The sequence below is a fragment of the Camelus bactrianus genome, chromosome 5, assembly GCF_048773025.1.
Source record: "Camelus bactrianus isolate YW-2024 breed Bactrian camel chromosome 5, ASM4877302v1, whole genome shotgun sequence".
Taxonomy (NCBI): Eukaryota; Metazoa; Chordata; class Mammalia; order Artiodactyla; family Camelidae; genus Camelus; species Camelus bactrianus.
Window position 1 is genome coordinate 859,269 of NC_133543.1, and position 21,243 is coordinate 880,511.

Sequence of the window (21,243 nt, forward strand, 5' to 3'; positions counted from 1 at the left end):
TTGGTGCTAGATGAACGAACGTCTCTCAACTTGCTCAGTTCTGAGAGATAAGTGTGTGTGAAAGCCGTCCTTCAGCTAGCTTGTTGGGAACACAAAGTTTCTTTTCAGTTGCAAACTCCATTCCATACATATATATGGGGAGGTACAAGCTCCAACTCGGTTTTACAGTGAAAACTGCAGGAACTTCAAACCGGCACTAGGAAACAGACTGAGAAAGCTGAGAAAAAGTGTCTATTGCAACCCGTTCCCTTGGTGCTAGATGAACGAACGTCTCTCCACTTGCTCAGTTCTGAGAGATAAGTGTGTGTGAAAGCCGTCCTTCAGATAGCTTGTTGGGAACACAAAGTTTCTTTTCAGTTGCAAACTCCATTCCATACATATATATGGGGAGGTACAAGCTCCAACTCGGTTTTACAGTGAAAACTGCAGGAACTTCAAACCGGCACTAGGAAACAGACTGAGAAAGCAGAGAAAAATTGTCTCCTGCAACCCGTTCCCTTGGTGCTAGATGAACGAACGTCTCTCCACTTGCTCAGTTCTGAGAGATAAGTGTGTGTGAAAGCCGTCCTTCAGCTAGCTTGTTGGGAACACAAAGTTTCTTTTCAGTTGCAAACTCCATTCCATACATATATATGGGGAGGTACAAGCTCCAACTCGGTTTTACAGGGAAAACTGCAGGAACTTTAAACCGGCACTAGGAAACAGACTGAGAAAGCTGAGAAAAAGTGTCTCCTGCAACCCGTTCCTTTGGTGACAGATGAACGAACGTCTCTCCACTTGCTCAGTTCTGAGAGATAAGTGTGTGTGAAAGCCATCCTTCAGCTAGCTTGTTGGGAACACAAAGTTTCTTTTCAGTTGCAAACTTCATTCCATACATATATATGGGGAGGTACAAGCTCCAACTCGGTTTTACAGTGAAAACTGCAGGAACTTCAAACCGGCACTAGGAAACAGACTGAGAAAGCTGAGAAAAAGTGTGTCCTGCAACCCGTTCCCTTGGTGCTAGATGAACGAACGTCTCTCCACTTGCGCAGTTCTGAGAGATAAGTGTGTGTGAAAGCCATCCTTCAGCTAGCTTGTTGGGAACACAAAGTTTCTTTTCAGTTGCAAACTTCATTCCATACATATATATGGGGAGGTACAAGCTCCAACTCGGTTTTACAGTGAAAACTGCAGGAACTTCAAACCGGCACTAGGAAACAGACTGAGAAAGCTGAGAAAAAGTGTCTCCTGCAACCCGTTCCCTTGGTACTAGATGAACGAAAGTCTCTCCACTTGCTCAGTTCTGAGAGATAAGTGTGTGTGAAAGCCATCCTTCAGCTAGCTTGTTGGGAACACAAAGTTTCTTTTCAGTTGCAAACTTCATTCCATACATATATATGGGGAGGTACAAGCTCCAACTCGATTTTACAGTGAAAACTGCAGGAACTTCAAACCGGCACTAGGAAACAGACTGAGAAAGCTGAGAAAAAGTGTCTCCTGCAACCCGTTCCCTTGGTGCTAGATGAACGAACGTCTCTCCACTTGCTCAGTTCTGAGAGATAAGTGTGTGTGAAAGCCATCCTTCAGCTAGCTTGTTGGGAACACAAAGTTTCTTTTCAGTTGCAAACTCCATTCCATACATATATATGGGGAGGTACAAGCTCCAACTCGGTTTTACAGTGAAAACTGCAGGAACTTCAAACCGGCACTAGGAAACAGACTGAGAAAGCTGAGAAAAAGTGTCTCCTGCAACCCGTTCCCTTGGTGCTAGATGAACGAACGTCTCTCCACTTGCTCAGTTCTGAGAGATAAGTGTGTGTGAAAGCCATCCTTCAGCTAGCTTGTTGGGAACACAAAGTTTCTTTTCAGTTGCAAACTCCATTCCATACATATATATGGGGAGGTACAAGCTCCAACTCGGTTTTACAGTGAAAACTGCAGGAACTTCAAACCGGCACTAGGAAACAGACTGAGAAAGCTGAGAAAAAGTGTCTCCTGCAACCCGTTCCCTTGGTGCTAGATGAACGAACGTCTCTCCACTTGCTCAGTTCTGAGAGATAAGTGTGTGTGAAAGCCATCCTTCAGCTAGCTTGTTGGGAACACAAAGTTTCTTTTCATTTGCAAACTTCATTCCATACATATATATGGGGAGGTACAAGCTCCAACTCGGTTTTACAGTGAAAACTGCAGGAACTTCAAAACGGCACTAGGAAACAGACTGAGAAAGCTGAGAAAAAGTGTCTCCTGCAAACCGTTCCCTTGGTGCTAGATGAACGAACGTCTCTCAACTTGCTCAGTTCTGAGAGATAAGTGTGTGTGAAAGCCGTCCTTCAGCTAGCTTGTTGGGAACACAAAGTTTCTTTTCAGTTGCAAACTCCATTCCATACATATATATGGGGAGGTACAAGCTCCAACTCGGTTTTACAGTGAAAACTGTAGGAACTTCAAACCGGCACTAGGAAACAGACTGAGAAAGCTGAGAAAAAGTGTCTCCTGCAACCCGTTCCCTTGGTGCTAGATGAACGAACGTCTCTCCACTTGCTCAGTTCTGAGAGATAAGTGTGTGTGAAAGCCGTCCTTCAGCTAGCTTGTTGGGAACACAAAGTTTCTTTTCAGTTGCAAACTACATTCCATACATATATATGGGGAGGTACAAGCTCCAACACGGTTTTAAAGTGAAAACTGCAGGAACTTCAAACCGGCACTAGGAAACAGACTGAGAAAGCTGAGAAAAAGTGTCTCCTGCAACCCGTTCCCTTGGTGCTAGATGAACGAACGTCTCTCAACTTGCTCAGTTCTGAGAGATAAGTGTGTGTGAAAGCCGTCCTTCAGCTAGCTTGTTGGGAACACAAAGTTTCTTTTCAGTTGCAAACTCCATTCCATACATATATATGGGGAGGTACAAGCTCCAACTCGGTTTTACAGTGAAAACTGCAGGAACTTCAAACCGGCACTAGGAAACAGACTGAGAAAGCTGAGAAAAATTGTCTCCTGCAACCCGTTCCCTTGGTGCTAGATGAACGAACGTCTCTCCACTTGCTCAGTTCTGAGAGATAAGTGTGTGTGAAAGCCGTCCTTCAGATAGCTTGTTGGGAACACAAAGTTTCTTTTCAGTTGCAAACTCCATTCCATACATATATATGGGGAGGTACAAGCTCCAACTCGGTTTTACAGTGAAAACTGCAGGAACTTCAAACCGGCACTAGGAAACAGACTGAGAAAGCAGAGAAAAATTGTCTCCTGCAACCCGTTCCCTTGGTGCTAGATGAACGAACGTCTCTCCACTTGCTCAGTTCTGAGAGATAAGTGTGTGTGAAAGCCGTCCTTCAGCTAGCTTGTTGGGAACACAAAGTTTCTTTTCAGTTGCAAACTCCATTCCATACATATATATGGGAAGTACAAGCTCCAACTCGGTTTTACAGTGAAAACTGCAGGAACTTCAAACCGGCACTAGGAAACAGACTGAGAAAGCTCAGAAAAAGTGTCTCCTGCAACCCGTTTCCTTGGTGCTAGATGAACGAACGTCTCTCCACTTGCTCAGTTCTGAGACACAAGTGTGTGTGAAAGCCGTCCTTCAGCTAGCTTGTTGGTAACACCAAGTTTCTTTTCAGTTGCAAACTCCATTCCATACATATATATGGGGAGGTACAAGCTCCAACTCGGTTTTACAGTGAAAACTGCAGGAACTTCAAACCGGCACTAGGAAACAGCCTGAGAAAGCAGAGAAAAAGTGTCTCATGCAACCCGTTCCCTTGGTGATAGATGAACGAACGTCTCTCCACTTGCTCAGTTCTGAGAGTTAAGTGTGTGTGAAAGCCGTCCTTAACCTAGCTTGTTTGGAACACAAAGTTTCTTTTCAGTTGCAAACTCCATTCCATACATATATATGGGGAAGTACAAGCTCCAAATCGTTTTTACAGTGAAAACTGCAGGAACTTCAAACCGGCACTAGGAAACAGACTGAGAAAGCTGAGAAAAAGTGTCTCCTGCAACCCGTTCCCTTTGTGCTAGATGAACGAACGTCTCTCCACTTGCTCAGTTCTGAGAGATAAGTGTGTGTGAAAGCTGTCCTTCAGCTAGCTTGTTGGGAACACAAAGTTTCTTTTCAGTTGCAAACTTCATTCCATACATATATATGGGGAGGTAAAAGCTCCAACTCGGTTTTACAGTGAAAACTGCAGGAACTTCAAACCGGCACTAGGAAACAGATGAGAAAGCTAAGAAAAAGTGTCTCCTGCAACCCGTTCCCTTGGTGCTAGATGAACGAACGTCTTTCCACTTGCTCAGTTCTGAGAGATACTTGTGTGTGAAAGCCGTCCTTCAGCTAGCTTGTTGGGAACACAAAGTTTCTTTTCAGTTGCAAACTCCATTCCATACATATATATGGGGAGGTACAAGCTCCAACTCGGTTTTACAGTGAAAACTGCAGGAACTTCAAACCGGCACTACGAAACAGACTGAGAAAGCTGAGAAAAAGTGTCTCCAGCAACCCGTTCCCTTGGTGCTAGATGAACGAACGTCTCTCCATTTGCTCAGTTCTGAGAGATAAGTGTGTGTGAAAGCCGTCCTTCAGCTAGCTTGTTGGGAACACAAAGTTTCTTTTCAGTTGCAAACTCCATTCCATACATATATATGGGGAGGTACAAGCTCCAACTCGGGTTTACAGTGAAAACTGCAGGTAGTTGAAACCGGCACTAGCAAACAGACTGAGAAAGCAGAGAAAAAGTGTCTCCTGCAACCCGTTCCCTTGGTGCTAGATGAACGAACGTCTCTCCACTTGCTCAGTTCTGAGAGATAAGTGTGTGTGAAAGCCGTGCTTCACCTAGCTTGTTGGGAACACAAAGTTTCTTTTCAGTTGCAAACTCCATTCCATACATATATATGGGGAGGTACAAGCTCCAACTCTGTTTTACAGTGAAAACTGCAGGAACTTCAAACCGGCACTAGCAAACAGACTGAGAAAGCAGAGAAAAAGTGTCTCCTGCAACCCGTTCCCTTGGTGCTAGATGAACGAACGTCTCTCCACTTGCTCAGTTCTGAGAGATAAGTGTGTGTGAAAGCCGTCCTTCACCTAGCTTGTTGGGAACACCAAGTTTCTTTTCAGTTGCAAACTCCATTCCATACATATATATGGGGAGGTACAAGCTCCAAATCGGTTTTACAGTGAAAACTGCAGGAACTTCAAACCGGCACTAGGAAACAGACCGAGAAAGCAGAGAAAAAGTGTCTCCTGCAAACCGTTCCCTTGGTGATAGATGAACGAACGTCTCTCCACTTGCTCAGTTCTGAGAGATAAGTGTGTGTGAAAGCCGTCCTTCACCTAGCTTGTTGGGAACACAAAGTTTCTTTTCAGTTGCAAACTTCATTCCATACATATATATGGGGAGGTACAAGCTCCAACTCGGTTTTACAGTGAAAACTGCAGGAACTTCAAACCTGCACTAGGAAACAGACTGAGAAAGCAGAGAAAAAGTGTCTCCTGCAACCCGTTCCCTTGGTGCTAGATGAACGAACGTCTCTTCACTTGCTCAGTTCTGAGAGATAAGTGTGTGTGAAAGCCGTCCTTCAGCTAGCTTGTTGGGAACACAAAGTTTCTTTTCAGTTGCAAACTCCATTCCATACATATATATGGGGAGGTACAAGCTCCAACTCGGTTTTACAGTGAAAACTGCAGGAACTTCAAACCGGCACTAGGAAACAGACTGAGAAAGCAGAGAAAAATTGTCTCCTGCAATCCGTTCCCTTGTTGCTAGATGAACGAACCTCTCTCCACTTGCTCAGTTCTGAGAGATAAGTGTGTGTGAAAGCCTTCCTTCAGCTAGCTTGTTGGGAACACAAAGTTTCTTTTCAGTTGCAAACTCCATTCCATACATATATATGGGAAGTACAAGCTCCAACTCGGTTTTACAGTGAAAACTGCAGGAACTTCAAACCGGCACTAGGAAACAGACTGAGAAAGCTGAGAAAAAGTGTCTCCTGCAACCCGTTCCCTTGGTGCTAGATGAACGAACGTCTCTCCACTTGCTCAGTTCTGAGACACAAGTGTGTGTGAAAGCCGTCCTTCAGCTAGCTTGTTGGGAACACCAAGTTTCTTTTCAGTTGCAAACTCCATTCCATACATATATATGGGGAGGTACAAGCTCCAACTCGGTTTTACAGTGAAAACTGCAGGAACTTCAAACCGGCACTAGGAAACAGACTGAGAAAGCAGAGAAAAAGTGTCTCATGCAACCGGTTCCCTTGGTGATAGATGAACGAACGTCTCTCCACTTGCTCAGTTCTGAGAGTTAAGTGTGTGTGAAAGCCGTCCTTAAACTAGCTTGTTTGGAACACAAAGTTTCTTTTCAGTTGCAAACTCCATTCCATACATATATATGGGGAGGTACAAGCTCCAACTCGGTTTTACACTGAAAACTGCAGGAACTTCAAACCGGCACTAGGAAACAGACTGAGAAAGCAGAGAAAAAGTGTCTCCTGCAACCCGTTCCCTTGGTGCTAGATGAACGAACGTCTCTCCACTTGCTCAGTTCTGAGAGATAAGTGTGTGTGAAAGCCGTCCTTCAGCTAGCTTGTTGGGAACACAAAGTTTCTTTTCAGTTGCAAACTTCATTCCATACATATATATGGGGAGGTAAAAGCTCCAACTCGGTTTTACAGTGAAAACTGCAGGAACTTCAAACCGGCACTAGGAAACAGATGAGAAAGCTGAGAAAAAGTGTCTCCTGCAACCCGTTCCCTTGGTGCTAGATGAACGAACGTCTCTCCACTTGCTCAGTTCTGAGAGATAAGTGTGTGTGAAAGCCGTCCTTCACCTAGCTTGTTGGGAACACCAAGTTTCTTTTCAGTTGCAAACTCCATTCCATACATATATATGGGGAGGTACAAGCTCCAAATCGGTTTTACAGTGAAAACTGCAGGAACTTCAAACCGGCACTAGGAAACAGACCGAGAAAGCAGAGAAAAAGTGTCTCCTGCAAACCGTTCCCTTGGTGATAGATGAACGAACGTCTCTCCACTTGCTCAGTTCTGAGAGATAAGTGTGTGTGAAAGCCGTCCTTCACCTAGCTTGTTGGGAACACAAAGTTTCTTTTCAGTTGCAAACTTCATTCCATACATATATATGGGGAGGTACAAGCTCCAACTCGGTTTTACAGTGAAAACTGCAGGAACTTCAAACCGGCACTAGGAAACAGACTGAGAAAGCAGAGAAAAAGTGTCTCCTGCAACCCGTTCCCTTGGTGCTAGATGAACGAACGTCTCTCCACTTGCTCAGTTCTGAGAGATAAGTGTGTGTGAAAGCCGTCCTTCACCTAGCTTGTTGGAAACACAAAGTTTCTTTTCAGTTGCAAACTCCATTCCATACATATATATGGGGAGGTACAAGCTCCAACTCGGTTTTACAGTGAAAACTGCAGGAACTTCAAACCGGCACTAGGAAACAGACTGAGAAAGCTGAGAAAAAGTGTCTCCTGCAACCCGTTCCCTTGGTGCTAGATGAACGAACGTCTCTCCACTTGCTCAGTTCTGAGAGATAAGTGTGTGTGAAAGCCGTCCTTCAGCTAGCTTGTTGGGAACACAAAGTTTCTTTTCAGTTGCAAACTCCATTCCATACATATATATGGGGAGGTACAAGCTCCAACTCGGGTTTACAGTGAAAACTGCAGGAACTTCAAACCGGCACTAGCAAACAGACTGAGAAAGCAGAGAAAAAGTGTCTCCTGCAACCCGTTCCCTTGGTGCTAGATGAACGAACGTCTCTCCACTTGCTCAGTTCTGAGAGATATGTGTGTGTGAAAGCCGTCCTTCAGCTAGCTTGTTGGGAACACAAAGTTTCTTTTCAGTTGCAAACTCCATTCCATACATATATATGGGAGGTACAAGCTCCAACTCGGTTTTACAGTGAAAACTGCAGGAACTTGAAACCGGCACTAGGAAATAGACTGAGAAAGCAGAGAAAAAGTGTCTCCTGCAACCCGTTCCCTTGGTGCTAGATGAACGAACGTCTCTCCACTTGCTCAGTTCTGAGAGATAAGTGTGTGTGAAAGCCGTCCTTCAGCTAGCTTGTTGGGAACACAAAGTTTCTTTTCAGTTGCAAACTCCATTCCATACATATATATGGGAGGTACAAGCTCCAACTCGGTTTTACAGTGAAAACTGCAGGAACTTGAAACCGGCACTAGGAAATAGACTGAGAAAGCAGAGAAAAAGTGTCTCCTGCAACCCGTTCCCTTGGTGCTAGATGAACGAAGGTCTCTCCACTTGCTCAGTTCTGAGAGATAAGTGTGTGTGAAAGCCATCCTTCAGCTAGCTTGTTGGGAACACAAAGTTTCTTTTCAGTTGCAAACTCCATTCCATACATATATATGGGAGGTACAAGCTCCAACTCGGTTTTACAGTGAAAACTGCAGGAACTTGAAACCGGCACTAGGAAACAGACTGAGAAAGCAGAGAAAAAGTGTCTCCTGCAAACCGTTCCCTTGGTGATAGATGAACGAACGTCTCTCCACTTGCTCAGTTCTGAGAGATAAGTGTGTGTGAAAGCCGTCCTTCACCTAGCTTGTTGGGAACACAAAGTTTCTTTTCAGTTGCAAACTTCATTCCATACATATATATGGGGAGGTACAAGCTCCAACTCGGTTTTACAGTGAAAACTGCAGGAACTTCAAACCTGCACTAGGAAACAGACTGAGAAAGCAGAGAAAAAGTGTCTCCTGCAACCCGTTCCCTTGGTGCTAGATGAACGAACGTCTCTCCACTTGCTCAGTTCTGAGAGATAAGTGTGTGTGAAAGCCGTCCTTCACCTAGCTTGTTGGAAACACAAAGTTTCTTTTCAGTTGCAAACTCCATTCCATACATATATATGGGGAGGTACAAGCTCCAACTCGGTTTTACAGTGAAAACTGCAGGAACTTCAAACCGGCACTAGGAAACAGACTGAGAAAGCTGAGAAAAAGTGTCTCCTGCAACCCGTTCCCTTGGTGCTAGATGAACGAACGTCTCTCCACTTGCTCAGTTCTGAGAGATAAGTGTGTGTGAAAGCCGTCCTTCAGCTAGCTTGTTGGGAACACAAAGTTTCTTTTCAGTTGCAAACTCCATTCCATACATATATATGGGGAGGTACAAGCTCCAACTCGGGTTTACAGTGAAAACTGCAGGAACTTCAAACCGGCACTAGCAAACAGACTGAGAAAGCAGAGAAAAAGTGTCTCCTGCAACCCGTTCCTTTGGTGCTAGATGAACGAACGTCTCTCCACTTGCTCAGTTCTGAGAGATATGTGTGTGTGAAAGCCGTCCTTCAGCTAGCTTATTGGGAACACAAAGTTTCTTTTCAGTTGCAAACTCCATTCCATACATATATATGGGAGGTACAAGCTCCAACTCGGTTTTACAGTGAAAACTGCAGGAACTTGAAACCGGCACTAGGAAATAGACTGAGAAAGCAGAGAAAAAGTGTCTCCTGCAACCCGTTCCCTTGGTGCTAGATGAACGAACGTCTCTCCACTTGCTCAGTTCTGAGAGATAAGTGTGTGTGAAAGCCGTCCTTCAGCTAGCTTGTTGGGAACACAAAGTTTCTTTTCAGTTGCAAACTCCATTCCATACATATATATGGGAGGTACAAGCTCCAACTCGGTTTTACAGTGAAAACTGCAGGAACTTGAAACCGGCACTAGGAAATAGACTGAGAAAGCAGAGAAAAAGTGTCTCCTGCAACCCGTTCCCTTGGTGCTAGATGAATGAAGGTCTCTCCACTTGCTCAGTTCTGAGAGATAAGTGTGTGTGAAAGCCATCCTTCAGCTAGCTTGTTGGGAACACAAAGTTTCTTTTCAGTTGCAAACTCCATTCCATACATATATATGGGAGGTACAAGCTCCAACTCGGTTTTACAGTGAAAACTGCAGGAACTTGAAACCGGCACTAGGAAACAGACTGAGAAAGCTGAGAAAAAGTGTCTCCTGCAACCCGTTCCCTTGGTGCTAGATGAACGAACGTCTCTCCACTTGCTCAGTTCTGAGAGATAAGTGTGTGTGAAAGCCGTCCTTCACCTAGCTTGTTGGGAACACCAAGTTTCTTTTCAGTTGCAAACTCCATTCCATACATACATATGGGGAGGTACAAGCTCCAAATCTGTTTTACAGTGAAAACTGCAGGAACTTCAAACCGGCACTAGGAAACAGACCGAGAAAGCAGAGAAAAAGTGTCTCCTGCAACCCGTTCCCTTGGTGATAGATGAACGAACGTCTCTCCACTTGCTCAGTTCTGAGAGATAAGTGTGTGGGAAAGCCGTCCTTCACCTAGCTTGTTGGGAACACAAAGTTTCTTTTCAGTTGCAAACTCCATTCCATACATATATATGGGAGGTACAAGCTCCAACTCGGTTTTACAGTGAAAACTGCAGGAACTTGAAACCGGCACTAGGAAATAGACTGAGAAAGCAGAGAAAAAGTGTCTCCTGCAACCCGTTCCCTTGGTGCTAGATGAACGAACGTCTCTCCACTTGCTCAGTTCTGAGACACAAGTGTGTGTGAAAGCCGTCCTTCAGCTAGCTTGTTGGGAACACAAAGTTTCTTTTCAGTTGCAAACTCCATTCCATACATATATATGGGAGGTACAAGCTCCAACTCGGTTTTACAGTGAAAACTGCAGGAACTTGAAACCGGCACTAGGAAATAGACTGAGAAAGCAGAGAAAAAGTGTCTCCTGCAACCCGTTCCCTTGGTGCTAGATGAACGAAGGTCTCTCCACTTGCTCAGTTCTGAGAGATAAGTGTGTGTGAAAGCCATCCTTCAGCTAGCTTGTTGGGAACACAAAGTTTCTTTTCAGTTGCAAACTCCATTCCATACATATATATGGGAGGTACAAGCTCCAACTCGGTTTTACAGTGAAAACTGCAGGAACTTGAAACCGGCACTAGGAAACAGACTGAGAAAGCTGAGAAAAAGTGTCTCCTGCAACCCGTTCCCTTGGTGCTAGATGAACGAACGTCTCTCCACTTGCTCAGTTCTGAGAGATAAGTGTGTGTGAAAGCCGTCCTTCACCTAGCTTGTTGGGAACACCAAGTTTCTTTTCAGTTGCAAACTCCATTCCATACATACATATGGGGAGGTACAAGCTCCAAATCGGTTTTACAGTGAAAACTGCAGGAACTTCAAACCGGCACTAGGAAACAGACCGAGAAAGCAGAGAAAAAGTGTCTCCTGCAACCCGTTCCCTTGGTGATAGATGAACGAACGTCTCTCCACTTGCTCAGTTCTGAGAGATAAGTGTGTGGGAAAGCCGTCCTTCACCTAGCTTGTTGGGAACACAAAGTTTCTTTTCAGTTGCAAACTTCATTCCATACATATATATGGGGAGGTACAAGCTCCAACTCGGTTTTACAGTGAAAACTGCAGGTACTTGAAACCGGCACTAGGAAACAGACTGAGAAAGCTGAGAAAAAGTGTCTCCTGCAACCTGTTCCCTTGGTGCTAGATGAACGAACGTCTCTCCACTTGCTCAGTTCTGAGAGATAAGTGTGTGTGAAAGCCGTCCTTCACCTAGCTTGTTGGGAACACAAAGTTTCTCTTCAGTTGCAAACTCCATTCCATACATATATATGGGGAGGTACAAGCTCCAACCCGGTTTTACAGTGAAAACTGCAGGAACTTCAAACCGGCACTAGGAAACAGACTGAGAAAGCTGAGAAAAAGTGTCTCCTGCAACCCGTTCCCTTGGTGCTAGATGAACGAACGTCTCTCCATTTGCTCAGTTCTGAGAGATAAGTGTGTGTGAAAGCCGTCCTTCAGCTAGCTTGTTGGGAACACAAAGTTTCTTTTCAGTTGCAAACTCCATTCCATACATATATATGGGGAGGTACACGCTCCAACTCGGGTTTACAGTGAAAACTGCAGGAACTTCAAACCGGCACTAGCAAACAGACTGAGAAAGCAGAGAAAAAGTGTCTCCTGCAACCCGTTCCCTTGGTGCTAGATGAACGAACGTCTCTCCACTTGCTAAGTTCTGAGAGATAAGTGTGTGTGAAAGCCGTCCTTCAGCTAGCTTGTTGGGAACACAAAGTTTCTTTTCAGTTGCAAACTCCATTCCATACATATATATGGGAGGTACAAGCTCCAACTCGGTTTTACAGTGAAAACTGCAGGAACTTGAAACCGGCACTAGGAAATAGACTGAGAAAGCAGAGAAAAAGTGTCTCCTGCAACCCGTTCCCTTGGTGCTAGATGAACGAACGTCTCTCCACTTGCTCAGTTCTGAGAGATAAGTGTGTGTGAAAGCCGTCCTTCAGCTAGCTTGTTGGGAACACAAAGTTTCTTTTCAGTTGCAAACTCCATTCCATACATATATAAGGGAGGTACAAGCTCCAACTCGGTTTTACAGTGAAAACTGCAGGAACTTCAAACCGGCACTAGCAAACAGACTGAGAAAGCAGAGAAAAAGTGTCTCCTGCAACCCGTTCCCTTGGTGCTAGATGAACGAACGTCTCTCCACTTGCTCAGTTCTGAGAGATAAGTGTGTGTGAAAGCCGTCCTTCAGCTAGCTTGTTGGGAACACAAAGTTTCTTTTCAGTTGCAAACTCCATTCCATACATATATATGGGAGGTACAAGCTCCAACTCGGTTTTACAGTGAAAACTGCAGGAACTTGAAACCGGCACTAGGAAACAGACTGAGAAAGCTGAGAAAAAGTGTCTCCTGCAACCCGTTCCCTTGGTGCTAGATGAACGAACGTCTCTCCACTTGCTCAGTTCTGAGAGATAAGTGTGTGTGAAAGCCATCCTTCAGCTAGCTTGTTGGGAACACAAAGTTTCTCTTCAGTTGCAAACTCCATTCCATACATATATATGGGGAGGTACAAGCTCCAACTCGGTTTTACAGTGAAAACTGCAGGAACTTCAAACCGGCACTAGGAAACAGACTGAGAAAGCTGAGAAAAAGTGTCTCCTGCAACCCGTTCCCTTGGTGCTAGATGAACGAACGTCTCTCCACTTGCTCAGTTCTGAGAAATAAGTGTGTGTGAAAGCCATCCTTCAGCTAGCTTGTTGGGAACACAGTTTCTTTTCAGTTGCAAACTCCATTCCATACATATATATGGGGAGGTACAAGCTCCAACTCGGTTTTACAGTGAAAACTGCAGGAACTTCAAACCGGCACTAGGAAACAGACTGAGAAAGCTGAGAAAAAGTGTCTCCTGCAACCCGTTCCCTTGGTGCTAGATGAACGAACGTCTCTCCACTTGCTCAGTTCTGAGAGATAAGTGTGTGTGAAAGCCGTCCTTCACCTAGCTTGTAGGAAAAAAAAGTTTCTTTTCAGTTGCAAACTCCATTCCATACATATATATGGGGAGGTACAAGCTCCAACTCGGTTTTACAGTGAAAACTGCAGGAACTTCAAACCGGCACTAGGAAACAGACTGAGAAAGCAGAGAAAAAGTGTCTCCTGCAACCCGTTCCCTTGGTGCTAGATGAACGAACGTCTCTCCACTTGCTCAGTTCTGAGACACAGGTGTGTGTGAAAGCCGTCCTTCAGCTAGCTTGTTGGGAACACAAAGATTCTTTTCAGTTGCAAACTCCATTCCATACATATATATGGGGAGGTACAAGCTCCAACTCGGTTTTACAGTGAAAACTGCAGGAACTTCAAACCGGCACTAGGAAATAGACTGAGAAAGCAGAGAAAAATTGTCTCCTGCAACCCGTTCCCTTGGTGCTAGATGAACGAACGTCTCTCCACTTGCTCAGTTCTGAGAGATAAGTGTGTGTGAAAGCCGTCCTTCAGCTAGCTTGTTGGGAACACAAAGTTTCTTTTCAGTTGCAAACTCCATTCCATACATATATATGGGAGGTACAAGCTCCAACTCGGTTTTACAGTGAAAACTGCAGGAACTTGAAACCGGCACTAGGAAATAGACTGAGAAAGCAGAGAAAAAGTGTCTCCTGCAACCCGTTCCCTTGGTGCTAGATGAACGAACGTCTCTCCACTTGCTCAGTTCTGAGAGAAAAGTGTGTGTGAAAGCCGTCCTTCACCTAGCTTGTTCGGAACACAAAGTTTCTTTTCAGTTGCAAACTCCATTCCATACATATATATGGGGAGGTACAAGCTCCAACTCGGTTTTACAGTGAAAACTGCAGGAACTTCAAACCGGCACTAGGAAACAGACTGAGAAAGCAGAGAAAAAGTGTCTCCTGCAACCCGTTCCCTTGGTGCTAGATGAACGAACGTCTCTCCACTTGCTTAGTTCTGAGACACAAGTGTGTGTGAAAGCCGTCCTTCAGCTAGCTTGTTGGGAACACAAAGTTTCTTTTCAGTTGCAAACTCCATTCCATACATATATATGGGGAGGTACAAGCTCCAACTCGGTTTTACAGTGAAAACTGCAGGAACTTCAAACCGGCACTAGGAAACAGACTGAGAAAGCAGAGAAAAAGTGTCTCCTGCAACCCGTTCCCTTGGTGCTAGATGAACGAACGTCTCTCCACTTGCTCAGTTCTGAGAGATAAGTGTGTGTGAAAGCCGTCCTTCAGCTAGCTTGTTGGGAACACAAAGTTTCTTTTCAGTTGCAAACTCCATTCCATACATATATATGGGGAGGTACAAGCTCCAACTCGGTTTTACAGTGAAAACTGCAGGAACTTCAAACCAGCACTAGGAAACAGACTGAGAAAGCAGAGAAAAAGTGTCTCCTGCAACCCGTTCCCTTGGTGCTAGATGAACGAACGTCTCTCCACTTGCTCAGTTCTGAGACACATGTGTGTGTGAAAGCCGTCCTTCAGCTAGCTTGTTGGGAACACAAAGTTTCTTTTCAGTTGCAAACTCCATTCCATACATATATATGGGGAGGTACAAGCTCCAACTCGGTTTTACAGTGAAAACTGCAGGAACTTCAAACCGGCACTAGGAAACAGACTGAGAAAGCAGAGAAAAAGTGTCTCCTGCAACCCGTTCCCTTGGTGCTAGATGAACGAACGTCTCTCCACTTGCTCAGTTCTGAGACACAAGTGTGTGTGAAAGCCGTCCTTCAGCTAGTTGTTGGGAACACAAAGTTTCTTTTCAGTTGCAAACTCCATTCCATACATATATATGGGGAGGTACAAGCTCCAACTCGGTTTTACAGTGAAAACTGCAGGAACTTCAAACCGGCACTAGGAAATAGACTGAGAAAGCAGAGAAAAATTGTCTCCTGCAACCCGTTCCCTTGGTGCTAGATGAACGAACGTCTCTCCACTTGCTCAGTTCTGAGAGATAAGTGTGTGTGAAAGCCGTCCTTCAGCTAGCTTGGTGGGAACACAAAGTTTCTTTTCAGTTGCAAACTCCATTCCATACATATATATGGGAAGTACAAGCTCCAACTCGGTTTTACAGTGAAAACTGCAGGAACTTCAAACCGGCACTAGGAAACAGACTGAGAAAGCTGAGAAAAAGTGTCTCCTGCAACCCGTTCCCTTGGTGCTAGATGAACGAACGTCTCTCCACTTGCTCAGTTCTGAGAGATAAGTGTGTGTGAAAGCCGTCCTTCAGCTAGCTTGTTGGGAACACAAAGTTTCTTTTCAGATGCAAACTCCATTCCATACATATATATGGGGAGGTACAAGCTCCAACTCGGTTTTACAGTGAAAACTGCAGGAACTTCAAACCGGCACTAGGAAACAGACTGAGAAAGCAGAGAAAAAGTGTCTCCTGCAACCCGTTCCCTTGGTGCTAGATGAACGAACGTCTCTCCACTTGCTCAGTTCTGAGAGATAAGTGTGTGTGAAAGCCGTCCTTCAGCTAGCTTGTTGGGAACACAAAGTTTCTTTTCAGTTGCAAACTCCATTCCATACATATATATGGGAGGTACAAGCTCCAACTCGGTTTTACAGTGAAAACTGCAGGAACTTGAAACCGGCACTAGGAAATAGACTGAGAAAGCAGAGAAAAAGTGTCTCCTGCAACCCGTTCCCTTGGTGCTAGATGAACGAACGTCTCTCCACTTGCTCAGTTCTGAGAGATAAGTGTGTGTGAAAGCCGTCCTTCAGCTAGCTTGTTGGGAACACAAAGTTTCTTTTCAGTTGCAAACTCCATTCCATACATATATATGGGAGGTACAAGCTCCAACTCGGTTTTACAGTGAAAACTGCAGGAACTTGAAACCGGCACTAGGAAATAGACTGAGAAAGCAGAGAAAAAGTGTCTCCTGCAACCCGTTCCCTTGGTGCTAGATGAACGAACGTCTCTCCACTTGCTCAGTTCTGAGAGAAAAGTGTGTGTGAAAGCCGTCCTTCAGCTAGCTTGTTGGGTACACAAAGTTTCTTTTCAGTTGCAAACTCCATTCCATACATATATATGGGAGGTACAAGCTCCAACTCGGTTTTACGGTGAAAACTGCAGGAACATCAAACCGGCACTAGGAAACAGACTGAGAAAGCTGAGAAAAAGTGTCTCCTGCAACCCGTTCCCTTCGTGCTAGATGAACGAACGTCTCTCCACTTGCTCAGTTCTGAGAGATAAGTGTGTGTGAAAGCCATCCTTCAGCTAGCTTGTTGGGAACACAAAGTTTCTCATCAGTTGCAAACTCCATTCCATACATATATATGGGGAGGTACAAGCTCCAACTCGGTTTTACAGTGAAAACTGCAGGAACTTCAAACCGGCACTAGGAAACAGACTGAGAAAGCAGAGAAAAATTGTCTCCTGCAACCCGTTCCCTTGGTGCTAGATGAACGAACGTCTCTCCACTTGCTCAGTTCTGAGAGATAAGTGTGTGTGAAAGCCGACCTTCAGCTAGCTTGTTGGGAACACAAAGTTTCTTTTCAGTTGCAAACTCCATTCCATACATATATATGGGAAGTACAAGCTCCAACTCGGTTTTACAGTGAAAACTGCAGGAACTTCAAACCGGCACTAGGAAACAGACTGAGAAAGCTGAGAAAAAGTGTCTCCTGCAACCCGTTCCCTTGGTGCTAGATGAACGAACGTCTCTCCACTTGCTCAGTTCTGAGAGATAAGTGTGTGTGAAAGCCGTCCTTCAGCTAGCTTGTTGGGAACACAAAGTTTCTTTTCAGATGCAAACTCCATTCCATACATATATATGGGAGGTACAAGCTCCAACTCGGTTTTACAGTGAAAACTGCAGGAACTTGAAACCGGCACTAGGAAATAGACTGAGAAAGCAGAGAAAAAGTGTCTCCTGCAACCCGTTCCCTTGGTGCTAGATGAACGAACGTCTCTCCACTTGCTCAGTTCTGAGACACAGGTGTGTGTGAAAGCCGTCCTTCAGCTAGCTTGGTGGGAACACAAAGTTTCTTTTCAGTTGCAAACTCCATTCCATACATATATATGGGAAGTACAAGCTCCAACTCGGTTTTACAGTGAAAACTGCAGGAACTTCAAACCGGCACTAGGAAACAGACTGATAAAGCTGAGAAAAAGTGTCTCCTGCAACCCGTTCCCTTGGTGCTAGATGAACGAACGTCTCTCCACTTGCTCAGTTCTGAGAGATAAGTGTGTGTGAAAGCCGTCCTTCAGCTAGCTTGTTGGGAACACAAAGTTTCTTTTCAGATGCAAACTCCATTCCATACATATATATGGGAGGTACAAGCTCCAACTCGGTTTTACAGTGAAAACTGCAGGAACTTGAAACCGGCACTAGGAAATAGACTGAGAAAGCAGAGAAAAAGTGTCTCCTGCAACCCGTTCCCTTGGTGCTAGATGAACGAACGTCTCTCCACTTGCTCAGTTCTGAGAGATAAGTGTGTGTGAAAGCCGTCCTTCAGCTAGCTTGTTGGGAACACAAAGTTTCTTTTCAGTTGCAAACTCCATTCCATACATATATATGGGAGGTACAAGCTCCAACTCGGTTTTACAGTGAAAACTGCAGGAACTTGAAACCGGCACTAGGAAATAGACTGAGAAAGCAGAGAAAAAGTGTCTCCTGCAACCCGTTCCCTTGGTGCTAGGTGAACGAACGTCTCTCCACTTGCTCAGTTCTGAGAGAAAAGTGTGTGTGAAAGCCGTCCTTCAGCTAGCTTGTTGGGTACACAAAGTTTCTTTTCAGTTGCAAACTCCATTCCATACATATATATGGGAGGTACAAGCTCCAACTCGGTTTTACACTGAAAACTGCAGGAACTTCAAACCGGCACTAGGAAACAGACTGAGAAAGCAGAGAAAAAGTGTCTCCTGCAACCCGTTCCCTTGGTGCTAGATGAACGAACGTCTCTCCACTTGCTCAGTTCTGAGAGATAAGTGTGTGTGAAAGCCGACCTTCAGCTAGCTTGTTGGGAACACAAAGTTTCTTTTCAGTTGCAAACTCCATTCCATACATATATATGGGAAGTACAAGCTCCAACTCGGTTTTACAGTGAAAACTGCAGGAACTTCAAACCGGCACTAGGAAACAGACTGAGAAAGCTGAGAAAAAGTGTCTCCTGCAACCCGTTCCCTTGGTGCTAGATGAACGAACGTCTCTCCACTTGCTCAGTTCTGAGAGATAAGTGTGTGTGAAAGCCGTCCTTCAGCTAGCTTGTTGGGAACACAAAGTTTCTTTTCAGATGCAAACTCCATTCCATACATATATATGGGGAGGTACAAGCTCCAACTCGGTTTTACAGTGAAAACTGCAGGAACTTCAAACCGGCACTAGGAAACAGACTGAGAAAGCAGAGAAAAAGTGTCTCCTGCAACCCGTTCCCTTGGTGCTAGATGAACGAACGTCTCTCCACTTGCTCAGTTCTGAGACACAGGTGTGTGTGAAAGCCGTCCTTCAGCTAGCTTGATGGGAACACAAAGTTTCTTTTCAGTTGCAAACTCCATTCCATACATATATATGGGGAGGTACAAGCTCCAACTCGGTTTTACAGTGAAAACTGCAGGAACTTCAAACCGGCACTAGGAAATAGACTGAGAAAGCAGAGAAAAATTGTCTCCTGCAACCCGTTCCCTTGGTGCTAGATGAACGAACGTCTCTCCACTTGCTCAGTTCTGAGAGATAAGTGTGTGTGAAAGCCGTCCTTCAGCTAGCTTGGTGGGAACACAAAGTTTCTTTTCAGTTGCAAACTCCATTCCATACATATATATGGGAAGTACAAGCTCCAACTCGGTTTTACAGTGAAAACTGCAGGAACTTCAAACCGGCACTAGGAAACAGACTGAGAAAGCAGAGAAAAAGTGTCTCCTGCAACCCGTTCCCTTGGTGCTAGATGAACGAACGTCTCTCCACTTGCTCAGTTCTGAGAGATAAGTGTGTGTGAAAGCCGTCCTTCAGCTAGCTTGTTGGGAACACAAAGTTTCTTTTCAGTTGCAAACTCCATTCCATACATATATATGGGAGGTACAAGCTCCAACTCGGTTTTACAGTGAAAACTGCAGGAACTTGAAACCGGCACTAGGAAATAGACTGAGAAAGCAGAGAAAAAGTGTCTCCTGCAACCCGTTCCCTTGGTGCTAGATGAACGAACGTCTCTCCACTTGCTCAGTTCTGAGACACAAGTGTGTGTGAAAGCCGTCCTTCAGCTAGCTTGTTGGGTACACAAAGTTTCTTTTCAGTTGCAAACTCCATTCCATACATATATATGGGGAGGTACAAGCTCCAACTCGGTTTTACAGTGAAAACTGCAGGAACTTCAAACCGGCACTAGGAAACAGACTGAGAAAGCTGAGAAAAAGTGTCTCCTGCAACCCGTTCCCTTGGTGCTAGATGAACGAACGTCTCTCCACTTGCTCAGTTCTGAGAGATAAGTGTGTGTGAAAGCCATCCTTCAGCTAGCTTGTTGGGAACACAAAGTTTCTCTTCAGTTGCAAACTCCATTCCATACATATATATGGGGAGGTACAAGCTCCAACTCGGTTTTACAGTGAAAACTGCAGGAACTTCAAACCGGCACTAGGAAACAGACTGAGAAAGCAGAGAAAAATTGTCTCCTGCAACCCGTTCCCTTGGTGCTAGATGAACGAACGTCTCTCCACTTGCTCAGTTCTGAGAGATAAGTGTGTGTGAAAGCCGTCCTTCAGCTAGCTTGGTGGGAACACAAAGTTTCTTTTCAGTTGCAAACTCCATTCCATACATATATATGGGAAGTACAAGCTCCAACTCGGTTTTACAGTGAAAACTGCAGGAACTTCAAACCGGCACTAGGAAACAGACTGAGAAAGCTGAGAAAAAGTGTCTCCTGCAACCCGTTCCCTTGGTGCTAGATGAACGAACGTCTCTCCACTTGCTCAGTTCTGAGAGATAAGTGTGTGTGAAAGCCGTCCTTCAGCTAGCTTGTTGGGAACACAAAGTTTCTTTTCAGATGCAAACTCCATTCCATACATATATATGGGGAGGTACAAGCTCCAACTCGGTTTTACAGTGAAAACTGCAGGAACTTCAAACAGGCACTAGGAAACAGACTGAGAAAGCAGAGAAAATGTGTCTCCTGCAACCCGTTCCCTTGGTGCTAGATGAACGAACGTCTCTCCACTTGCTCAGTTCTGAGAGATAAGTGTGTGTGAAAGCCGTCCTTCAGCTAGCTTGTTGGGAACACAAAGTTTCTTTTCAGTTGCAAACTCCATTCCATACATATATATGGGAGGTACAAGCTCCAACTCGGTTTTACAGTGAAAACTGCAGGAACTTGAAACCGGCACTAGGAAATAGACTGAGAAAGCAGAGAAAAAGTGTCTCCTGCAACCCGTTCCCTTGGTGCTAGATGAACGAACGTCTCTCCACTTGCTCAGTTCTGAGAGATAAGTGTGTGTGAAAGCCGTCCTTCAGCTAGCTTGTTGGGAACACAAAGTTTCTTTTCAGTTGCAAACTCCATTCCATACATATATATGGGAGGTACAAGCTCCAACTCGGTTTTACAGTGAAAACTGCAGGAACTTGAAACCGGCACTAGGAAATAGACTGAGAAAGCAGAGAAAAAGTGTCTCCTGCAACCCGTTCCCTTGGTGCTAGATGAACGAACGTCTCTCCACTTGCTCAGTTCTGAGAGAAAAGTGTGTGTGAAAGCCGTCCTTCAGCTAGCTTCTTGGGTACACAAAGTTTCTTTTCAGTTGCAAACTCCATTCCATACATATATATGGGAGGTACAAGCTCCAACTCGGTTTTACACTGAAAACTGCAGGAACTTCAAACCGGCACTAGGAAACAGACTGAGAAAGCTGAGAAAAAGTGTCTCCTGCAACCCGTTCCCTTGGTGCTAGATGAACGAACGTCTCTCCACTTGCTCAGTTCTGAGAGATAAGTGTGTGTGAAAGCCATCCTTCAGCTAGCTTGTTGGGAACACAAAGTTTCTCATCAGTTGCAAAC